This window comes from Triturus cristatus, chromosome 1_2, assembly GCF_964204655.1.
Source record: "Triturus cristatus chromosome 1_2, aTriCri1.1, whole genome shotgun sequence".
In the NCBI taxonomy this organism is placed as follows: domain Eukaryota; kingdom Metazoa; phylum Chordata; class Amphibia; order Caudata; family Salamandridae; genus Triturus; species Triturus cristatus.
Window position 1 is genome coordinate 929,442,227 of NC_140580.1, and position 14,971 is coordinate 929,457,197.

General features: G+C 44.0%; 1 long non-coding RNA gene across 2 annotated transcripts in view; it reads right to left on the reverse strand.

Annotated features, from left to right (window-relative positions):
* The window catches only part of LOC146868351 (uncharacterized), a 234,327-nt gene that overhangs the window by 99,466 nt on the left and 119,890 nt on the right, over positions 1-14,971 (reverse strand). For both annotated transcript variants that reach the window (XR_014966203.1, XR_014966204.1), the window contains exon 2: positions 5,827-5,925. This is a non-coding gene — a long non-coding RNA (uncharacterized LOC146868351). The remainder of the gene's footprint in view (positions 1-5,826; positions 5,926-14,971) is intronic.

The following is a 14,971-nucleotide window of genomic DNA, read 5'->3' on the forward strand; positions in this document are numbered from 1 at the left end:
GCAATTAGGGAGAACTACAAAAACAGCATGGTGGCGCGACCGCGCAGCTAGCTATCAGAAGGAAATTCTTAGTCAGAAGGTATCACATAAGGAACTCTGGGCCATATGTATGAAACTTTGGTTTTGCGATTCTCAAATAGCGATTTTTAGAGAATTGCTATTTGAGAATCGCAAAATGCTATGTATGTAGGATTTGCAAATCATTTTGCGAATCCTACATTTTCCTTAATTGCGAATTGCAAATTGCAATTCGCAATTAAGGAATACCTCCCTATTCATTCCTATGGGCCTAGAGGCCCATAGGAATGAATGGGAAGACATTCTTAATTTGCGATTCTCAATTAGAGAATCGCAAATTGAGAATGTAATTTCAAGTGTGCCAGGGTGTCAAAAGGACACCCTGTTGCACCCCTGAAATGTGCATGGGTACACATGTGGCGCACACACATGCCCTAAGGACATGTGTGTGCGCCACATGCCACTTTGAAAAATGCAAAAATATGCATTTTTGAAAGAAATCGCAAATTACCACTAACCTGTAGTTGGTGGTAATTTGCGATTCCTTATGGCCAAATTGCACTTTTTTGGTGCTTCTTACATTGCATTTAAGGAATCGCAAAACTTGTGATTCCTTAAATGCAATTGCAATATAAGGAATCGCAATTTTTGCGATTCCTTATTTTTCACGCAGATTTGCCTTCATACATAGCACTTAGTAAAATTGCATTCGCAAACGCCGAAATTCGGCGAATTTCGGCGTTTGCGATCGCAATTTTGCTTGATACATATGGCCCTCTGTGTCTTTGACAATCACGCTAGGAGAAAATCGACACTGTTATGAAATTGTACTTGAATCTGTACTGACCGAAACCGTAAAACTGAAAATTATCTGGGAATCTGTGCAATAATTAAAGGGGCATATTAGATGGGGGAATTTGTTTTTAAGCTGATTTTAGAATTGTTTTAAAAGTATTAATGAAATAAATACAAAAAGGAACAAAGTGACTCTAAATATCTGGTAGATGAGGCTTGGTCGGTGGAAACAGTTCTCCTGACTCTCCTCCATTTTTGCGCCAGGAAACAGCTTGACGGCCCCCATTTTGGGGCTATTAAGATGAGCAGTCTAGCTATTTGCACACAAGGCAATTGAGGGAGGTCATGGTAGCGTGACCGCACAGCAGGTGTGCCAATGGCATGCCAAAGGCAAGCCAGTTTGTGCCCATCAGCATCCCGGAAGTGGCCAGCGCCAGCCATGTTGCCTGTTTACTATACACAAGGTAAGGTAATAATTAAATACTCTAAGGAACAACTATACAACCTGAATCCTAAATGTGTTGGAGCCCTTAATACTAAAACAGAGTCTGGGACATCCTCACACGCTGTTGAAACCAGCCCTGGCTACACTCAAAGTATCCGAGAGGATAATGGAAATGTAATAACTTGTGGATTACTTAACACACGCTCCCTAGTAAAACACGCTGAGGAATTAAATTTGTTATTGACCTCAGAGGATTGGGACATATTTTCCATTATGGACACATGGCTCCCTCAAGATCCTGGAGTAGACCTAGAAAAAACATGTCCAGCAGGATATAAAGTGCTGGTTCACTCAAGAACAATAAAAAGAGGAGGGGGGTGACAATTATATTCAAAGAGAAATGGGCCTTAACTAAACCAGAGACGGAAGAAAACCAAGGAGTTGAAATACTGGGGTTCTCCCCGTAAGGGAAAAGAAGGCTACATCTTTTGTGGACTACTTTGTTATAGACCCCATGGGCCCCTAAAATAGGTCACCCAATAACTATTAGATCTAACAGACAACTTTGTTCTGACCCACAATCACTGCTTCATTCTAGGTGACCTTAATATATGGGCTAGAGCAAACCATCAAAATCAAACTAGGGACTTTATTAGAACATGTGTACGCATGGGTCTTTCTCAGAAGGTCATAGGACTGACTCATGTTAAGGGACACACTCTTGATATGATCCTAGCATCCCCTGACATGGTAACAGTCAAAACACCCACCCTGTTAGCTTGTCGGACCATTACCTGATCACATTCAATGTTAATAGACTGGACCAATAAAATAAAAATGATCCGATGACCACAAACCAAATACTGAGGACACCTTGGGTAAAACTCAGAGAATATCATGGCGAAGCAGTTTTTAACACCGCACTATGCTTTCAGAAGTCAAACTCAGAAAAAAATTACTTAGAGCTGGAGAACAACATTGTACAGACATTAAACAAAGTAGCTCCTCTAAAGAGAACGAGAGACAAACCAAAGTCTGCACCCTGGCTCAAAGAGACCCTAAGAGACCTTAGAACAAAATGTAGCGGAATGGAAGGGCAATGGCCGAAATCCTACACTGAGGATAATAAAGCTTTACTTTAAGCTTTAAATTATCCTATAAAAATTATAAAGTAGAACTAAGGAAAGCTAGATCCGCTTTCCTCTCAACAACCATTACGGAAGCTACCAATAAATCAAAGAAAGTCTTTAATCTAGCAAAAATAAATAACTAATCCTGCCTGCCTAAAACAAACTATATCTCCATCTCAGGCTCTCTGCAATAATCTCTCAGATTACTTCTATAACAAAATTAACCACATTATTATAGATAAAATCTTGCAACCTAAGTCGGACCAAAAGAAAGAACCAGATGAAAAAGACAAGAACTTAACTCGTTGGGCTCACCACTAGACCCCATTCCCCCAGGATATGGAAAGAGAGGTCGGGCGAACTCCTTCCAACACTAAGACTGATTTGTAACCAATCCCTTGCCACCGGACAGTTCCAAGGGGACTGGAAGGTGGCGCTGGTCACTCCACTACTAAACAAAACCCTAGCAGTCATTCAAGAGCCCAGCAACTATTGCCCCATATCGAGACTTCCCTTTCCAATTAAAATACTGGAGAAATACCTCAGTAATTTTAGGATGTCTTTTAGAATAAAATAACCTACTTGCACCAGAACAGATGGGTTTTAGGCTAGCTTATGGAATGGAGTCTGCACTAATCATAACATCTAATAAATTGAGGATGCAAAGGGACGATGGTCATACAACAGTTTTGGTCCTTTTAGACCTATCAGCTTCATTTGACACCATCAATCATGAAATCCAGCTGACACGAACATGGCCTCTATAATGAGCAGACTGGATTACTACAATGCACTACTTTGAAGATGCCCAGACTATTGCCTTAAAAGGCTTCAAAGGATCCAGGTGGTAGCTGCTAAATTAGCTCTAAACAAAGGGAGAAAGGACTTCGCAACCAAGGCGCTGAGAGAACTTCACTGGCTCCCAGTAAAGGAGCAGTGCACATTCAAGGCCCTATGCATACTTCATAGGGCGCTACATGGCGCAGGACCTAGGGCCTTACAGCAAAACGTTACGCCTTATAAAACAGCTCGAAGATTAAGGTCATCTGATGCCCACCTGATAGCTGTGCCCCCATTCAAAAAAACACGACAGGGAGGCAGAGCTTTTCAAGTCAAAGCTGCATAAATATAGAATAGCCTCCCATAAGATCTTAGGAATAACTCAAACCCATTAAGTTTCAGGAAGAACTTAAAAATGTGGCTCTTTCCCGGATAGGTAGGGCAAATGATACATAAACAAACTATTAGTCTATACCCCCACTGACAGTAATCCCTTAAACACTGACAGCTTTGCAGCGTCAAGATGCCCATTGGATGATTGTTGCGCTTTAAAAATATTGAATAATAATAATAACCAAAAGGTTTGCTGAGCCCTGATCAACAATTTGTTTATTACTGATCCCTACAACTTAGACTTCTCTTCGAAAGAGGGGAAGGTTTGGGACTTCCACAGACTGAACTGTAGAACGGGTAGCCTCTGTATCAGTCATAAATTAAACTGGATGGCCATTGACTTCTCTATCAACATGTGGACCACTTTGGTCTACTTTGAGAATTGCTACGATTAAGGAGTCCTCCTCCCTCCTCAAGTTTCGTCATTTGAATTGCTTCCTGCCATGTCATCAGTGAGAACTATACCATTCTGTTGATAGTCTGCATTATATACCATTTTATTTCTCAAGTTTTGTTGCATTACTAGGGCTGTTGGCATTTCAAAATATTTTACAGATTCTGCATATTTTGTCCTAAATTCTGCATATTCAACATCAGGTTATTTCTCGGCACCAATTCATTTTGTTCAAATTGTCTTAAACCCTATCTGGATTCTGTCTGCACTCCCTCTTCCAGTGCCTGAATCCCCCATAAAGACAACAGGCTGTATTCTTTTTCGACATATCAACATTTCCAACCATACTGTTTACTCTACCCCGTTGCATCATTGGATTTATCCCATTCATACCATTACGCACAAAATTCATATGTGGACACATATGATTCATTGACCCTCTTTCAAATTGTTTAATTTGGGCAATCATTAGCTTTTCCTTCAATTTGTTATGTTTCTTTTAATGGAATCTCTACTGTTTTTCACTAGTTTTAAAATATCATCAATGCCCTTTGTTGACCAACACAACTGTTGAGTATGATTACTTATTTCTGACCTTGGCCCATTCACAAAAGCAGATACTCATAACGCAACTGGTGCTTGTGTAAAGCGCTCTGATAACCGATACCTTCGGGTCAAGTTTGCACTATATAAAACTCTGTAAAAAAAAAATAAAACAACAGCATTGTTCTCTGTAGTATTTACTCCGTTATGTTTTTTAAACCCTTTTTTGCGGCCGCAAATGGGAGATCGGCTCGTTTGCGATCGTAAAGGCATGTACAAATGCTATTTTGCGAGTCACTGATTCGCAAAATACCATTTGCGACTCTCTCTATTAGGAAGGGGCGTCTCATCATGTTCTGTATATTTATTCTATTAGGGAATCCAGATACATGTATAATATCCAATGTTGTCCATCATTTTATATGCTGGTGTGCCCTCACTCTGCACTTCCTGTCCCTCTCCAGGTATCTTCTCTTTCTTAGGCTTAGGTTTCGGAAATACTCCACCCATGATTTACACTTAACAGACTCAAATCAATGGAATAATTCAAAACACAACAAACAAACTTAGTGAACAACAACCAATAGCAGCGCAACTCTGACAAAGGTCACCCTATCACAGTCCGACTATGTCGGCAAACAACCAATGACTGCACAACTAGTGATGACCCATCTCAGCGCGGCTCCCTGGCTGAGCAACCAAGCACACCACTATTTCTAAAGAAAGAGGAAAGTAGTTACAGAACCACATTAAATCACATTAAATCAATAGACCTTTGTGATTACCCTAAAATGGAAATAAAAGTCAGTTCTTTAGGTAAAGTAACTCTATAGCAAACCATAAAGCCCTGAATTTGAGTGATAAGAGGAAGAGCCACTAAAATCTTACAAAACTCTTGCTAGGCAATTCCTGACCAGCAGCAATCCACCTCCGAGTTACCGTACTCACCCCATGCACGCAGGATATCACAACAACCCAAATTACACTCTCAAATCTAGAAAGGAAAATTTGCTAGTTCAGAATCCCTACTAAATGTAAGTGGCGCCTTGCTTTACAGACCACAATACAGACAAATAATAATCAATATCCTAAAATCTTGTATTTTTCAATACATCTGATAAAGTTAATTCTATTAAATGACAAAACGACTTCAAATGGGCTTACAAATAATAATAGTACATCATCACAACAGTCATCAACCCACCAATAGAACCCAGGATCATCATCATGTATCCAAACAATTCAACACAGAAACAAATCCATCATCATAACATGTTAACATGTCTCAACACTTGCTCACAAACTCAGTATTCCCTATTCATACTTACACTCCAATTTCATTCAGGACTGCACAGTAACACAGCTTGTCACCCCGCAGGAGGATCTGGCATCGGGACATTGGCAAATCTCCAAAATACTTCTTTCTCCTTCGATCAGAGCATAAAAGGTAAAAAGAAAATGAAATGTTCAGTTAAGACACTCCTTTAAGAGGAGCTGCTTCAGCGCTACCATCCTCTACTACCAAATCTTTGTGGGAGTGAACCCCAATAATCACCTGAACCCCAATATTTCAAACACCCCAAATTTTAAGAAATCATTTAAGCTTCAAAATCTCCACTAGATCTAGTGGTTAGAGATTACTTTAGTAGAATGAAACAAAATACATTTGAAAGCATAACTGACTCGTAGATCAAAATAGGCAAAAATGTATTTATTATAATAGTGGTGTAGAATTTTTTATAAATTGTCATGAAGTCCCAAATACAGAAATACAGAAATATAGTCATAAAAATTAGCCCCAACTAGTCAAGTCCAGCCTGAGAGTCATACTCAAAAATAGTACTGACATCATCCTATAACAAACATTTACACAAAATGGGCATATTCTCAGGGAAAAAATGAAAAAGTCACCCCAGCAGCAGCTGGTGCTATGCCACAAAAATGACCCCAGTAATTTTAAAACCCAAGAGTTTTTATACACAAGTTATTATTAGATTCTGCAAATTAAGCATGGTACGAGCATGGTTAGGGTCACATTGGCAAATCTGAAACAGCAACGCAATATTTTAAAATCTTTAGTACTAACACATTTCTTATGGTAAGAAAAATCTTTCACCCACTCCCCTAGCAACTGCACTCCAGAGTTATGCACCACAAAATGAAACATTTCTTAAACAATGGCTCATAGAATTAGCATGCCTACAATGGAACTTCCAGCGGAAGTCCTTGAATATGATACTTGTTGGAAGCTTCATCGAATACACACTTCCTAATACCGTTGTTCATCTCTAATCTTTGACTTTATTCATTTGTTGCTCCGCAGAACAAGAGGTGAGATGGTTTGCAGCAGGACACTGATTAGGAAGGGGAATGAGCAAGATGAGCGAAACACCAGAAACTGCATCCAAATTAAAATAGATGGTGTCTCACATGAAAATGTGGCATAAATACTTTATGGAATTAATTGCATTTCATAGCAACTAAGTAAATTCATTTCAAATCCCTAATTCATCAGTTATGACTTTACGTATCATTAAGATCATTAACTTTCCAAAATAATTTTCTCTCGATATATACACATTAAAAAATACAACAAAAAATCTAAAGAAGTGCAGTTTGTGAATAGCAGTGGGCTTACTCTTTTTTGGGGTGGGTGCATGTCCCTTTCAACACCCTTCCTTATATCCCTCCCTAGCCCTCCCTTAACCCCTCCTTAATCAACTCTGCGTTTAGTCATACATTTTTCCTATTTTCCAGCCACTCTCCCCTGTCCAATCCACATAGACTGTTAAAATATATACCTGCGTATGCAGAGCCTCTGCAGTTGGGGCAGATATCTCCACACAAAAAGATAGGACTGCCAGAGTCAAGCCTCTGCATGTAGTTTGTGAATTGCATTTTGTAGTATGTTTTACTCCTATTTTTGTACTACAAACGTTCTACAAAGTTTGTGAACAGGTTCCCCCATCGTTTCATGTTTATGTCACGAAATACTACAAAGAAGGACCAGTCGTACCATATCTCCGAATTCCAATGCTTGGAGTCTTGGTTTTTATTTTTTTGACTTCCTATACTGTTCCAGGCCTTTAAATGAGGCAAGATCGGATGTCTGTATTTCGGCTTTAATGTCTGTTATGTATGTACGCACTGAACCTGACGGAGAACAAAAACAGCTGTGGCAAAAGGGTCAAACCAGCTGTGTTTCATTCTCCCTCTTATCTTCTCTTTTTCCCTCTCTCACTCTCTCCTTCTCACTGTGTCTGATGCTGTAATCCCTTTGGAGCTGAAGAGAGGGACTGTTGCAGCAGCCTGGGCCTTAAATCCTCCTTTAATGTCTCCAGCCCCTCCTGCGAAAATGCCTGAGATAGAATAAACAGACCATCCAGCCCTGAGCATGTATAAATGTATAAGGGTGTTGTGTAGTTCCTACCAATCCATAGGATCTGTGTGTTTGTTGGACAACATAAACTGTGGGTGCCTATACTGATTCCCAGCACCCCGCAGGATATGTTAGTCTAGAAACTAGCTAGCTCATAGGGCCACCATAACCCCCCTAACCTTACATGGGAGAAAATGGCTTCTGGCAACCACTGAACATGCCAACCCTGACCCCTCAGGGATTGTGGAAACAGATCAGAACCTTTCGCTCAATCACTTGTGCTCTCTTGTACTCAGAGAAATATACATAATACACAGTGTGACAGTTTTAATATATTTATTGAACCAATCTTATTCTTGTATAGAATACATGTGCTGCAATGACCAATAGACAGAAGCAGATGAAAGTGATTACAAGCACCAAAAGCGTAAACAGTTGATACAGTTCTACCATGGTGCTTAAACAGTGTATATATGCAGCCATATAAACAAAGCAGTAATCAGGTGTACTCCTACTATACACACCCTATACTGAGTGTACCTAGAGCGTGTGTAGGTGTGAAGCCAAGAATCCCCCCAAGAAATGATCCAACCCCTGGTGGGAGAGAGTGTAGGAGCGGGTCTTGGTCACAAACTGGACACCCCCTCACAGAGATATTAGACCACTGCATGGTGAAGTCTCAGAATGCAGGGACTCTCAGTGTCAGCTGAAGTGCCTCCTCTGCTAATCTTTTGGTATGCCATTTATTTATAATAGAAAGCAGCCTTGTGATGTGCACACAGATTAGCAATGTTGCGGATATGTAAATGGCCTTGGGATCCAGTGAATGAAGATAGAACGACATTTGTACATAGTGCGCAGAAGCGTCTTTTACATGATATTCGAGGCATCGTGATAATGTTGTGCGAAGCTAGATGTGTGAAGAAAGTAGTTTCAGAGAAGCCAATCCAACATTGTCATGCACGCAAATATGTGTAAAAGGTCACGGCACAAATGTACTGTGAAAAATAGGACAATGTAAGAAAGGAGCTGCTTTGCTACATGGGCCTAACCTGGGCACTTAAAAAAGGGATTTGTGGAGGCCAAGATTATGAATCAAGATCATGTACAGAGTAGAGAGCAGTGAGTTTGGTATTCATAGAAGTGTGAGTAGTTAACTGTGCTAATACCGTCCCTGCCTGAGGGCTTCAGTAATTCCTCCCCACCACCCAATAGAACTTGCTGTCCAATCACAAATAGGTGCAAGGTGTGGTGGCTCCAAAACGTGGTACAATGTGGCTTTATCCCAATTTCCTCCCTGCCAAAAAGATTCCATGTATGCATGTATCATTTTCCATTGATATCACTGAAATATACATTTAATAATTGCCAGACAGCATATGTAATATATATTTTACAAACCTAATGCCAAAAAAGTTGATACTGGCATAATGCAGTTACAGACGAGAATTGCACGAACACATACGGCAATTACATACAAAAGGCCTAATTTACAAAGGTATTTGCATAACTAAGTTTCAATTAGAAGCACAAATATTTTAATTTTTCAAGTTCTAATTTCAAATCACCATAAACAGAACCAGGAATTTTGTAACTCTGCCTTCATAATTGGAATTTTCCATACCGAATTTCCTCCCAGTGAGGTGGAGATTCCACATGACTAAATTTATTCTCAGGGGCAGGGCTGCACACATTGCAGGGTTGGTTTATCAGCAAACGTTTATGAACACCCACAAACCTGTTCGTTTATGGATAATCACACGTATTTTTCCGATAGTTTCTCATTTTGTAAATGGTTGGAGAGTTATTCCTGTTAAGGCCAAGACTATATCTATTTTCATGGTGGGCATAGGGAGGAAACACCATTCAAATTGATTGAGGTGTAGGAGAACATGTCTTCACAAGGAAACATTTTCTAAATCAAGAAACAAGAAAAAAGCGCATTCATTGGACCTTAGTGTGATATTTCCATATGTAGGAATGTACACATACATTTCAGTATATATGAACGATAATCAATGTGAGTGCTCCTGGGATTTACAGCAGTCACAATTTCTAAGAAGTAATCCTGGAATTCTTTGTGAACAGACAGAAATGTGCTTATACAGGAGAAGATGTCTGATATTTTCCTAGTCCTTCTGTGAAGCTGGCCAAGAGACACGATTTAACTTGTAGCTGTGCAAGTTAATGAGGCAAACACAATTTTAAAATTGATACAGATTAAGAGAATTGACCATTTACTATTTCAAAGAGAGAACTAGCAGTTAATTATGCTACATAGACAAACAAGCATTAACAGAGCCAATAGGCCTGGGTTTTTTCTCATTACTGATTAAAAATGCACAGGGATTGATTCTCAAGGTAGAAAAAGTACATAGTAATATTACAAACGTCCATCAAGCTTCATAAATTCAATAAAATACACAAAATACAGCATATATCCAGGAACAAAAATGTAGAGTTTCGTTAAGTGCTGTCCCTAGTTCACAAACGTGATAAAAAAACAGTGAAAGAGCTAAGAAGACAGATGAAACAAAAAAAATGGTCCAGCCAATCATGCCTTATTGCCCCATATTTTTTCAGAACATCAACTCTTTATGCTCAGAGCTCTTCAAGGCGTTTCACCCGCTTCATTTTCCCTACCCGTTGATTAAAGGTGGGTACTTAAGATAACCTCCACTTTTGCAATATTAAAGATTTAGCTCTCAACGTGGAAATAAAAAGGAATTGTTGCTGCCGCAGTGTAATTTGGATTGACATTGGGCATATGCCAAATAACACTCCATTTGGATCTGGATCAATCCTAGCTTGCAGTTTATCATTAACGAAACCAACTATTTTTGGGCATGTCAAACAGATATGAAGCCAATCGACCTTCACATGGCCACACCTAAAATATGCTCCAGAAATGGTAGGGAACATATTTTGAAGCTGAAAAGGAGAAAATACAGCATCCATGTGTAATAGAAAGCCATCCTTTTAAAATTTGCACCACAGAGAGCTGTATGGGCCATTTGATTATACCGGAGCCATGCCCACATGTCAATCTTACATTCTGTGGAGGCCTGTACATTGGTCAGATAAGCGGGGAGCTCTGCTTCGAGAAGCTTCAGATAGAAGAACCAATACCAATTCCCTATTTCAGTGAGGCCGGTCACAAAAAAAGCTTGACTGATGTCCTCAGTTAGTGAATTGAGTGGTTGTTTGAAGCTCCCTAGAACATGACTGATTCACAGATAGGAAAATACTAATACAGAGGAGATAGATGGATTATTGGTGGTCAGCAGTTCCCAGGATTTCATCGTCTCGGTCAACATAAAATCTATGAGTCTGAAAAACCCACCCTTTCCCATTACCTTATGACTGAGATCTCTAATTGTAATCCCAAGCGGGGGCAGTCCCTCAAGCAGATATGGGGATGAAACAGGTGAATCTGAAATTCGTCCTTTAGTTTTGCATATCTAAGAACCACAATAAGAGGTAGCATGTGTCTTGTGCGTTTAGGAAGTTTTGGAATAAAAAGAAACGGGAAGCCGGATGTTGGCCTCGCTTAACATCTGCTGGAGGTAGAAGTAATCCACTGGTTGCTCATATTTGTTGGGCAGACAAGCCAGTTGAAAAATGCAGCTTAATAGTACTTTTTCAGGTGTATGAGAGCTAATCCTACATCTTCTATATTCAGCTATATGGTTGTCAACTTAGCGCAGGCTTTCTTTGCGGATTGCAGAATTTTAATCATGATGTTAGCAAAGATCAAAATGAATAGAGAAAGAATAACCATCTTGACAGAGGGCCTAATTATGAGCCTGGTAGTCCGAGGGCAGCGAAACTCGCGGGGGCGGTCCAGACACAGCCGCACCGGCAATCGGACCATCCAATTCCAACATTTGTGATCGGACCGCCATTGCACTGCCGCAACTGCCAGGGAACTGCCGTTCCCTGGTGGTGGCGGAGTGGTCAGGGGCTCACCAATATACTGGCAGTGCTGCTGTGGCACAGCCATGCATATTATGAGTTTCAGGACCGCCAGCAGTGTCATTAATAACTTCGCTATTCCTTTTTTCTTGACTGACCATGCCAAAAAGCACCTTACATGCTCGCTTTCCTCATAAAAAATTCTAAAAGCAAGTATTTTGATTAATAATTTCCCAAGCCCATTATCGCCGTTTTAGCGGCAGTTTTCTGCCGCTAAAGCGGGGATAATTTTATCGCCTGGCTTGATAATATACCCCTAAGTTTATTAATTTGCGCTCTAAAAGAGATAGTCTTGCTTCAAACAGCCTTCAAACTGAAGCAGACAAAGCTGAGCCTTCATTTCATTGGAAATTTGAATCTATGTCATAACGCATAATCATAACCCAGCTCTCATCAGTTAATAAAGATCTGTCGAGGCGCCAGCGGGGCTATTGGAGCCTCTGATCCTTCAGTCCTCAAAAAACGTTACTGAAAGTTCCGAAAAAAGATTCGATAATTTACCTGAATCGACTTGGGAAATTTATTCTCTCCCTTGCATGTGTTCAACCAACCATGGATCTAAATTGTGAACTTGATACACAATTTAGTCAACCAATGCAAGGACCTCTGCTTTTTTTTGCTGTTTGTTGATACGTGAGCAATACAGATTGGTATTCTGGAAAATTTTGAATTCCCCCTCTAATACAACAAACCCTTCTAGAGAGCATAAGATTGTGGATTTCACGGAGAGAAGACTCATCGTCTTCGATAGGACCGTAATAACTAATAAGGTGGATAAGCTGCTCATGGAACCTGACTCACCAATATGCACCTAGCCCTAAGGATCTCTAGCACCTATTGCACTCCAGACACTAGGTCTTGTGTAATTAATACAACCACTCCCCTTACAGCAGCGCTGGCCGATGAATATTAAGCACAAGAAATTAATCCAGGGACGGGGGCGTGGCTTGGCAGCCGACGGGCATGGAGGCGTGAGCACAGAGCTCCGCATCCAGCCCGGCTAAAATCCTGTAAAGCGTGGTACCCCGGCGCTCCGGAGCTCCTGGAGGGCTTCCCCCACCTGGTCTGTGCCCCTGGAGCGGACCGATAGCCGGGATTGCGGCGCCGAGGGCTGGCGCCGCGACAACAAACGCGGCGGAGGCGGGTGGCTGCCGGCCATCTTTGGCGGCCTGCGAGGGGACGGGCAGCCGCGGCCCACGGTGCACTGGAGGCCACCCGGAAGTGCAGGGAACCCGGCCGGCGAAACCGGAAGCGCCGGTTGAACACTGGTAGACAGCGGCGGAAGGCGGAGAATGCCCGCAGTGGGAGGTTCGGCGCTGCGGGTCCCTGGCCAGCATTAACAGCGGAGGCAACACGGTGGTGGAGCGGTGCACAGGAGGAAGGAGCTGGGCTTGCGGTGGAGGCGAGGACCCTGGCGCCGGAGCGGAGGCGGTGGACTCGGCGTACCTGGTAGGCGGCCGGGGCCACGAGGGAGACGACTGGTCCGGCGGGAGGCGCTGTGGTGCGGAACTATCTGACCCGGGGTGACAGGCCTGAGGAGCTGATATCGGGATAGACCCCCGACCCGGCGGAGACTGTGGCCACTGGTGTGCGGTGGGGGCCTAGCACATCGTGGTGCCCCAAGGAGGACGGTGGGGACACCCCCGGCTGGGGAATAGACTGGAGGCAGTGCGCAGAGGGTTCCTACAGCGGACGTGGGGAACGCTGGGCCCGGGTGCTGGCCGCTGCCCCGGGGACTAGGCCTTGCGCCGGATTACGAGCGCCAGGCTCTGCACTATGGGCAAACCGCGCCACAAGCTCGGAGGGAGCCCAGCGGATCCGACGGGGGATACTGTCGCTGGCCGGGAGGGAGGAACGAGTGCGGATACAGCGGTGGGCCTCCAACAACGGCAGCTGGACCAAATCCTGCAGGCCATAGCGGACACGAAGTCGGCGCTGCAGGCGGACATTGCCCAGGTGTCCACTGATCTGGGGCTGCTTCAGGCGGACCACAAGAAGCTGGCGGATAGGGTCAAGCAAACGGAGGACAGGTTGGACTCGTTGGCTCCAGCCCAGAAGGTGACGGAGGGCCAGACGGCGGATCTCCTGCGGAGGGTAGTGGTCCTGGAAAAAAGGGCCGAGGATGCTGAAGGGCGTAACCGCCGCAATAACATTCGAGTGGTGGGGCTGCCGGAAAAGATTGAGGGGAGTGACATGCTGACCTTTCTGGAGACCTGGCTGCAGGAGGTGGTGGCGCCGGAGGGGCTCACGCGGTTCTACACCTTGGAGAGGGCGCATAGGGTGCCTGCCCGTCCCCTGGATCCGGGCCGTCCGCCCCGGCCGGTGGTGGCCAGACTGCTGCACTACAGAGATCGAGACATTATACTACAGAGGGCTCGGACGCTGGGCCCCTTCCGGGTGCAGAATGTCCCGGTTTCCATATACCCGGACCACCCCATGGAGGTCCAACGCAGACGCTCCTCCTTTCAGGCGGTGAAGAAGGCGCTACGGGATGAGGGGCTGCAGTACTCCTTGTTGTTCCCGGCCCGCCTCCGAGTGGTACTGGACGGTGCGACATCCTTCTTCACTGACCCTGCAGCGGCCTGGAGCTGGCTGGAATCGGCCAGGACCCGCGCGACGGCGCACACGGATGGAGAGAGACCGCCGGGAGCGCTGGCAAAGCCCCGTCGCAGCAGACGTAATAAAGCGCGGCAGGCGAGGGTCCGCTCACCCGGTGCATCCCAGACGGTGCTGGAGCGGCGGGCTGCTCTGCGAGCGGTCTCCGAGATCTCCGGGGCGGGGGCCTCCCAGCCCAGCGAGGATTCGGGCTCCCGGAAGGGCACTGAGGACTCCCACTCCGATGGCGCTGAAGGGGAGGCGGAGATGTTACCTGATGTTACCCCTGGGACTGCTGATGAGCTGCTGAACGCTTGAAGGTTAGAGGTGCTCTCGGGCCCCGGCCTGGAGGGCACAGACAGTGTGGAGCTGGGGTGTCTTGAAAGTGAGGCCGGGCTGGGTCATGCGGGGCCTGGAGGAGAGAGTGGGGGGCCTGCAGGGAGCGGAGCGCTGGGGGGGGTGGAATGGTTGAGGGATGCTTTGATGAGGACTATCGTCAAGCCCGTCTGGCAGTGAGCCGCCAC